Source organism: Myotis brandtii, unplaced genomic scaffold (assembly GCF_000412655.1).
Source record: "Myotis brandtii unplaced genomic scaffold, ASM41265v1 scaffold59, whole genome shotgun sequence".
Lineage (NCBI taxonomy): Eukaryota > Metazoa > Chordata > Mammalia > Chiroptera > Vespertilionidae > Myotis > Myotis brandtii.
Genome location: NW_005370223.1, coordinates 1,989,860 through 1,997,588, shown reverse-complemented (window position 1 = coordinate 1,997,588; position 7,729 = coordinate 1,989,860). Strand labels below are relative to the sequence as shown.

Genomic DNA, 7,729 nt, shown 5'->3' with positions numbered 1-7,729 from the left:
GGGAGTCCTGGAGTCCTCGGCCAGGTCCTGCAAAGGCGCCCGCAGCACAGTGGCTAAGGCGAGGCTGGGGAGCCAGATGCGGCTTTCCAGCTTTCCACCTGGGGACACACGGTGCACGACCTCAGGCAGGCCGCTCAAGCTCTCCGATCTTCGGATCTCCGGGCCCTCACGTGTACTCCCGACAGTAATTGTGCCTGCCTCGCGGGCCCTTAGGAGGCTGCAATGAGCCACCAGGTGTGAGGAATTCACAGCGCGGCCTGGCTCTGAAAGTCTGTTAGCTCTTCCCTAGTCCTTCGCTGTCCAGTGTGGTCACCACCAGCCACATGTGGCTGTTGAGCACCAGGCATGTGGCTGGTTTGGGTTGATAGGTGCCGTCCGTGTCAAATACACGCAGATGCCAAAAACTTTTACAAGAAGAAGCAAGGAGAATATCCCATTGGTAGTTTTTATATCGGTTTTATGTTGAGAGTGCCGAACCCTAATGAGGGCACTTGGGATATACTGGGTTAAATAAATATACGTTATTGAAATTCCTTTTACCTGCTCCTCTTAATTCTTTATTTTGGTCAAAAGCACATAACACAGAATGTACCATCTTCAGCATTTAAGGGTGCTGCTCAGTATGTGCGGGATGGTCACACGTGTGACACAGACCTCCCGCACGTTTTCGTCTTGCAAATCGGAAACTCTATCCCCAGGAAGTAACAACTCCCTTTTCCTCCTCAGGCAGCGCTTGGCAACCACCATCCTACTTTATGCTTCTAAGAATCTGACTGCCTTAGATGCCTCATGTTAAGTGAAATCATCCAGTATTGGTCTTTTCTTTTTTTTTTTAAGGAACTGCTGGTTTGGGTTGATAGGTGCCGTCCGTGTCAAATACACGCAGATGCCAAAAACTTTTACAAGAAGAAGCAAGGAGAATATCCCATTGGTAGTTTTTATATCGGTTTTATGTTGAGAGTGCCGAACCCTAATGAGGGCACTTGGGATATACTGGGTTAAATAAATATACGTTATTGAAATTCCTTTTACCTGCTCCTCTTAATTCTTCATTTTGGTCAAAAGCACATAACACAGAATGTACCATCTTCAGCATTTGAGGGTGCTGCTCAGTATGTGCGGGATGGTCACACGTGTGACACGTTTTCATCTTGCAAATCGGAAACTCTATCCCCAGGAAGTAACAACTCCCTTTTCCTCCTCAGGCAGCGCTTGGCAACCACCATCCTACTTTATGCTTCTAAGAATCTGACTGCCTTAGATGCCTCAGTGAAATCATCCAGTTTTGGTTTTTTCTTTTTTTTTTTAAGGAACTCCTTTTAAAAATATATTTTATTGATTTTTTTACAGAGAGGAAGGGAGAGGGATAGCGAGTTAGAAACATCGATGAGAGAGAAACATCCATCAGCTGCCTCCTGCACACCCCCTACTGGGGATGTGCCTGCAACCAAGGTATATGCCCTTGACCGGAATCAAACCTGGGACCTTTCAGTCCACAGGTCAATGCTCTATCCACTGAGTCAAACCAGTTAGGGCCAGTATTAGTCTTTTTGTAACTGACTTGTTTTACTTAGCATGAAGTCCTCAAGGTTCACCCATGTAGTAGCATGTAGCAGGATTTCCTTCCTTTTTAAGGCTATCGAATATTCTGTCCTTTTTATTTTGTTAAGATGGCTACTAGAAAACTTAACATTTTCTTTGTAGCTTGAATGCATTTCTACTGGACGGTGCTAGTACAGAATTGGTCCTCTCAACCACATCAGCTCCCATCCTTCCTTAGAACAATTAATTTGCAACACCCTCTCCCCTCTCCTGAAATAAACGTTATAGATCATATAACTCATCTATATGCATAATTGTTAAAAGTCAATATAATGGCCTACCTGTAATAAAAAGATAAAGGAAAGGAATCTATAGTTTAAAATGTATTTCAACTTATGACAAGACACGAGTGCTTGAAGACAAAATAATCAGATGCTTGAATACATTTGCAGAGTCACCATTAATAGGCTATTAATGCAGAGTAATAACTCAAATTCTAGGAATACTATTGCCTTCAGAGATGTGATTTCCTGAAATGAAACAACTCAGTCAAGTTCCAACAAAACAAAAATTGTACAACATTTTTATTTATGTGGTTACATTCTTGTGAAACTGAGTACTAAGTGGAGAAAAACTATGTGTGTAATATGGAAACGAGTTAGATTCTAGGTTCAGAGACTTACAGGTTGTTCACTTAAATGAATATCCAGCGGGATAGTTAGAAATGGAGGACTCCAGAATCATGGTTCATCGTTCAGAACCCTCCTGTGTGCTGCAGGACATCTTGTATTCCCATGTACCCTGGACGCCTGCTGAAGACCCGTGGAGTCCTCCAGTCACTGGGACAACCAAAAGCATCCATGCTCTGCCTCAGAGGCAGCAGAGACCCCACGGAGAAGCAGCAATATTGTATTGTGAGGACCACAGGGTGGGCCATCCATGGTCTTCGGTACCTCAGCCTAAGGCTAGCCCACCAGTCCAGCGCGGACCGCTTTCCACGCAGACATGCCCGACTGAGCCAGCCCAGGGCACCTTGTGTCTTCGCCTGGGTACAGCTGTATCAGGACTCAGACTGCGGTTCCGGCCCCAGGGCCCACTGGCTCTGGGAACTTTTCCTGCTCTGTCCATCCCTGACCATCCTTCTCTTTTTGGAGGTTCTGGAACAGCCATCGAACACACAGCGGATGCGCTTCTCAGGTGGGAAGCTTTTTTCCCCCGTGAAATAGTGAACCTCTCAGAGGCAGGGGCAGCGTCTTCTGCTTCTTCCCGCCCTCACAGGCCCATGACACTGCTATGCAAAGGGGTGCAAATAAAGGTGGCATGAATGAAGAATCAAGGGGAAAGTTAGCAGATGAGGGGAGAAATTTGGGATTGGTGGGTAGAGGGGGCTATGAACTCACTTTCTGAGCTGGCTTGGGCATGGTCCGGGTGGAAGGGCCCCAGGGAGGGGGCCCTACGGTTGCAGGGCGCCTCTTTCCTAAGGAGCTTTGTTCTCCTCAACGCACACGCTGGAATCCAGAAGGATGCATCTCCCCTGGGCAGATTTTGCCACAAATTATCAGAGAGAGATCAAAATTAGGTGCGGCCTCTTCCAACTGAAAAGTTGAAGACCACCTCAGAACGCCTTACAGAGATGGATTTTATCAGCCAGTGGTGCGTACCAAGAGCGGAGAGAAAATTGTTTTGGCATAAAAATCCAAGTCCATTGGAGGCCCCTCCTAAAAAAAATTTTTTTTTTTAAGAAAAACAGCTCATTCCTAAAGTTGTTTCTTCCAAATATAGAACCTACTTAAACAGAGTTTAACCTTTCTGAGGTTCAAGTTCATTTATTCTTTGTGTATACAATTTCAGCAGCTCCTTTATGTCTAAGAACAAAGGTTTGTTAAAGAGAAACCATCTCAACGTCTCCTTGGACATCAAATAGTTCTTCAGAGGAAATGCTTTGATGAGTTAAGTGTAAATGAGTAAGAAACATACGGCTTGGGTTTCTTATCTAATGCACATGGATTTGAGAATGAAGAGGGGAAAACCTTTTGGGGAAATATGGTTTGGATTTGGGTTCTGCCTACAACACAAACACTGATTAACTTAAAGAATATGGATTTTTTCCTTGGGTCGCGTTCCCCACCTTCAGCCTGAAGCATTAACAATCATTCTTTCTAAAGATTTAATGTCAGATTGTAAGGCGGGGGGAGAATTTTTGATTAGGGAATTCACAGGTTACCAACGTTTAAGAACCAAATCATTTGGTGACAGATCCACTTCCCACCAGACTGGTTTTTAAGTGTTTTTCAGAAACATCTCTCTGTTGGCTAAAGCATCTCACTAACCAGGAGGAACCCGGAGCCCTGTGTCTGGGTGAACTGAAAACACGGCCTCCTGGTAACCAGGCTCAGTGGCTGGTCATCCCATTAAGAAGGTCTTTTCCTACCCGGGGGTAGATGACTTTACCAGCGGCGGCCTTGATGTGACAATAGGCATACACCAGGGAACCCAACTGAAGATGACCAGCGGCGGCCTTGATGTGACAATAGGCATACACCACCAGGGAACCCAACTGAAGATCTTTTCTTGAGTCAGCACAAGCTTTCCTACAGCGGAGAGAAGGGATAAAAGGCATTAGGGATGTGAAAGCAGTTGACAGTGGATGTGGCACATGGAAGGTGCTCCCTATATGTTGGTTCTGTCTGAAAAGATCTAAAAATAGACCCCTATGACCTCTGAGGCTGGGAACTGCTCATCCCACACAGCCCTGCTAAGGGGTGGGTCCGGCTGAAGGACCAGGCGGCCCTGATCCCCGGATGCGGTTTGCCAAGGCAGGAATGTCGGAGCAGGGATCTGAAGGCAGCCCAAACCCTGGCGCTGGTGCAGCCAGCTGTGTGACTCCGGCCAAGTTACTTCACCACTTGGGGCCTCATTGTCTTTATTTTCCCTATATTTTTTTCTAGAACATAAAAATTACCATCTTGACCATTTTTAAGTGTAGGATTCAGTAGTTTTCAATACATTCGTATATATTCATAATGATGCACACCATCTATCTCCAATAACATTTTTCATCTTGTAAAACTGAAGCTACATATCCACTTAAACTACAACTCCCCATTTCTCTCTCCTCCACCAGCTTCCGGCAATTCCCATTCTACTTTCCCGCTCTGTGATTTTGACTACGTTCCTCATGTAAGTAGATTCATACAGACTTATTTCACTTAGCATAATATTCTCAAGGTGCGTCATGTTGTGTCATATTGCAGAATTTCATTCCTTTTTAAGGCTGAATAATATTCTGTTGTGTGTATACACCACATTTTATTTATCTACCCATCTATCGATGGACACACGTTGTTTCTACATTTTAGCTATTGCAAATAACATTGCTGTGAATATACAAATCTCTTTGAGACCCTGCTTTCACTTCTTTTGGGTATCTACCCTGAAGTGGAATTCCTGGATCATAGGGTAATTCTATTTTTAATTTTTTTGAAGAATCACCATACTGTTTTCCACAGCAGCTGCACCATGTTACATTCTCACCAGGGGTCCAGTTTTACCACATCCTCGCAGGCCAACAATTGTTATTTTGTTTTGCTTTGTTTTGCTTGAACAATAGCCATCCTAATGGGTGTGAGGGGAATCTTGGTGTCTTGACCTATGAACTGTAGGGGTTCGACCATAGGCTGACCCTGAGCCCCCTCTTTCAAATGTCTCCTTATTTCCTCTGTCTACATGTGTGTGTATGTTACAAGGTGAAGGTTATGTCATGCAGGCTCTTTGCAATCCAGGCCACAACTTCCTGCTTGAAGAGCTTGCGAGTCAGAAGCTGGACTGCAGAAACAGCATCTGGGAGCAACTCTCCTTGGATCAGAGAGGAGGTGAAAATGTGCTAGCCTTTGTCACGCCCTCGGCCTCTTTCAATACAGCCCAGCCTTCTGGTTCCGTCAGCGGAAGGGACTGGTGGTCTGACTATGGGCGGTGATCTCGCAGAACGACTGTGCAGCCATTGACTCATCCTTTGGCCCAGTTAACCCCCGAGAGAGGTCGGATTCACATCAGCACTTGCCTGGAAAAGGCGGAGGTTGCACAAGGGGGTGGCTTTCTTAAGGAAACGCCTTTTCAAAGAACACATAAGTGCTTTGTTCTGGGGATAAAATATTTTCCTCGATGGTCTGTCACTGCCTGTTTGGAAAGCTGGTGGCGAGCAGATGCGAGAGGGAAGAACGTTTGCGTTCAAAGCAAACACAGTTCCCCAAGCAAAGCTGGTCCCGGCAGGATCCCGGGAGCAGGATGACAGGCAATTATTCAGTTTGGGGAAACCACCAGTGGAAGTGCTTGCTGGGGCTCCTTTCTTATGAAGAGCCGCCGGGCCTGCGTACAGAGAAGGAAGAACATCTTCCCAAGACACGGGGCCCAGCCGCGTGGCCCCAGCGAGAACCCCGTGAATGCTGCTGTCGCCATCTGAGAACCAGAGGGGCTGCGCTGCATCTTGCCAGGAAGGAAGCAGCTGACACGGGAGCAGGAACTCCTCTGTGATCTGTCACATCTGATGCAGCAGACCCGGCAGATCCTTCTGGGGACAGACCCCCAATGCCTGCTGGGGACAGGCTGTTCGGGCAGGAGGTGACAGAGTCACAGAGGCCAAAGAGCGGGGGGCAGGAGGCGGGGGGCTGAGAACACCCCCCTTTCCCGTTGGTGCAGTTTCTGAGACTCTCCCTGAAGAGTTAGCCTGGACCTGGCAGTGATGGCTATGGAGGCCCCAGAGGAGGGAAGGAGGTGCCAGAGGTGAGCGGGGCTCCACTGGGGGCAAGAGCTGGGTGTGGAGGAGGCTGTTGGAGGCGTGAATGTCCAATAGGACCCCCCTTCCTGGCACAGTGTTGTGCTGTGGGAATGACTCTCAGGCACGGTGCCCCCGGGCCACCCACGCCGGCCACTACTGCTGCGGGTTGGGAACTGACCAGACGTGCCAGGGCCGAGTGGCCAGCTGCTCACTGCCCCGAGGGCAAGAACCGGCATCGCGGTGCCCGAGGGCTGATGGGACTCCAGTGTAGGCCAGATCCCTAAGTCCTTCCAGAGCGTGGACAGGGTGGAATGAGGCTCAAGGGGCATCCTGCTGGCATTGGATCTCAGGGTCTGAGCAATTAATTGGAAGAATTTGAGATGTGGCTTATTTGATCCCCCAGGTGAAGGTAGAGGCAGATTTACCGTGCGGTTGGTGAAATTGATGCTTTGAGTCCCCTTCACTAGCCTGGGCTTCTTCCAAGCCCACAGCTGCCTAGCATTGGGGTCACGTGGCATTTACTTTGGTCAAGTTTGAGAGGTAAGCATTTTTATATTCTTTTTCTTAGAAAGAACCTCTAGAATGATGAACCCCAAATGGAGGGCTCCCCAAAACCTGGAGTTTTGAGTTGCACCCATGAACCGGCATCCACAAGCAGAAGACGGGAGCATTCTTGGGGCTCGGGCAGCACCAAAGCAGGCGCTGGGGGGAGGGGAGTGGGGGCCTCTGCGCCTGCCCCAGCCCTCGTGCTGGGAATCAAGAAGTGATCTCAGTCCTCACCATCAAGGAATGGATTCTCTCAGAAACTTGGAAATAATTTCCTGACTAACACTCCAAAGGGGCTCAATAAATTTCCACTATTGATGGAGGTCTATTGACTCTCAGGCAGAGGGATCAAGATTAAATTGCACAAAATAGATGCAGAGACATAGAACCTGGAACAGACGGACACATTTCAGAAAAAAAATAGCAGTCTGGAATTAGATTACCTGAGTCTTTAACTTGTCAAACTTCTCATTTCCCCATCTGTAATATGAAACAACACCAGTGAACTTCTTTTGAGGAATAAATTGGATAATTTTCCAAAAGCATGGTGCTGGGCACATAATTAATCTACATGTTAGTTTACCTAAATATGATTTTTCCTTCTTCTGGTCTGAGCAGCTGGAGATTAAAGGATTTCTTAAACGCAACTAATGGTAATAATTTTTTTAAAATCTAGGTTTGGCTCAGTGGATGGAGTGTCGGCCTGCGGACTGAAGGGTCCTGGGTTCCATTCTGGTCAAGGGTACATGCCCAGGTTGCCGGCTCAATCCCCTGTAGAGGACGTGCAGGAGGCAGTCGATCAATGACTCTCTCTCATCATTGATGTTTCTATCTCTCTCTCCCTCTCCATTCCTATCTGCAATCAAT

General features: G+C 47.3%; 1 long non-coding RNA gene across 1 annotated transcript; it reads right to left on the bottom strand.

Moving 5' to 3' along the window:
* Positions 1-2,091: 2,091 nt before the first annotated feature.
* Positions 2,092-4,015, bottom strand: LOC106728306. Its single transcript, XR_001364585.1, has 2 exons — positions 2,943-4,015; positions 2,092-2,833 (listed from the first exon to the last, which is right to left on the bottom strand). It is a non-coding gene; the product is annotated as an uncharacterized LOC106728306 (long non-coding RNA).
* Positions 4,016-7,729: the final 3,714 nt, after the last annotated feature.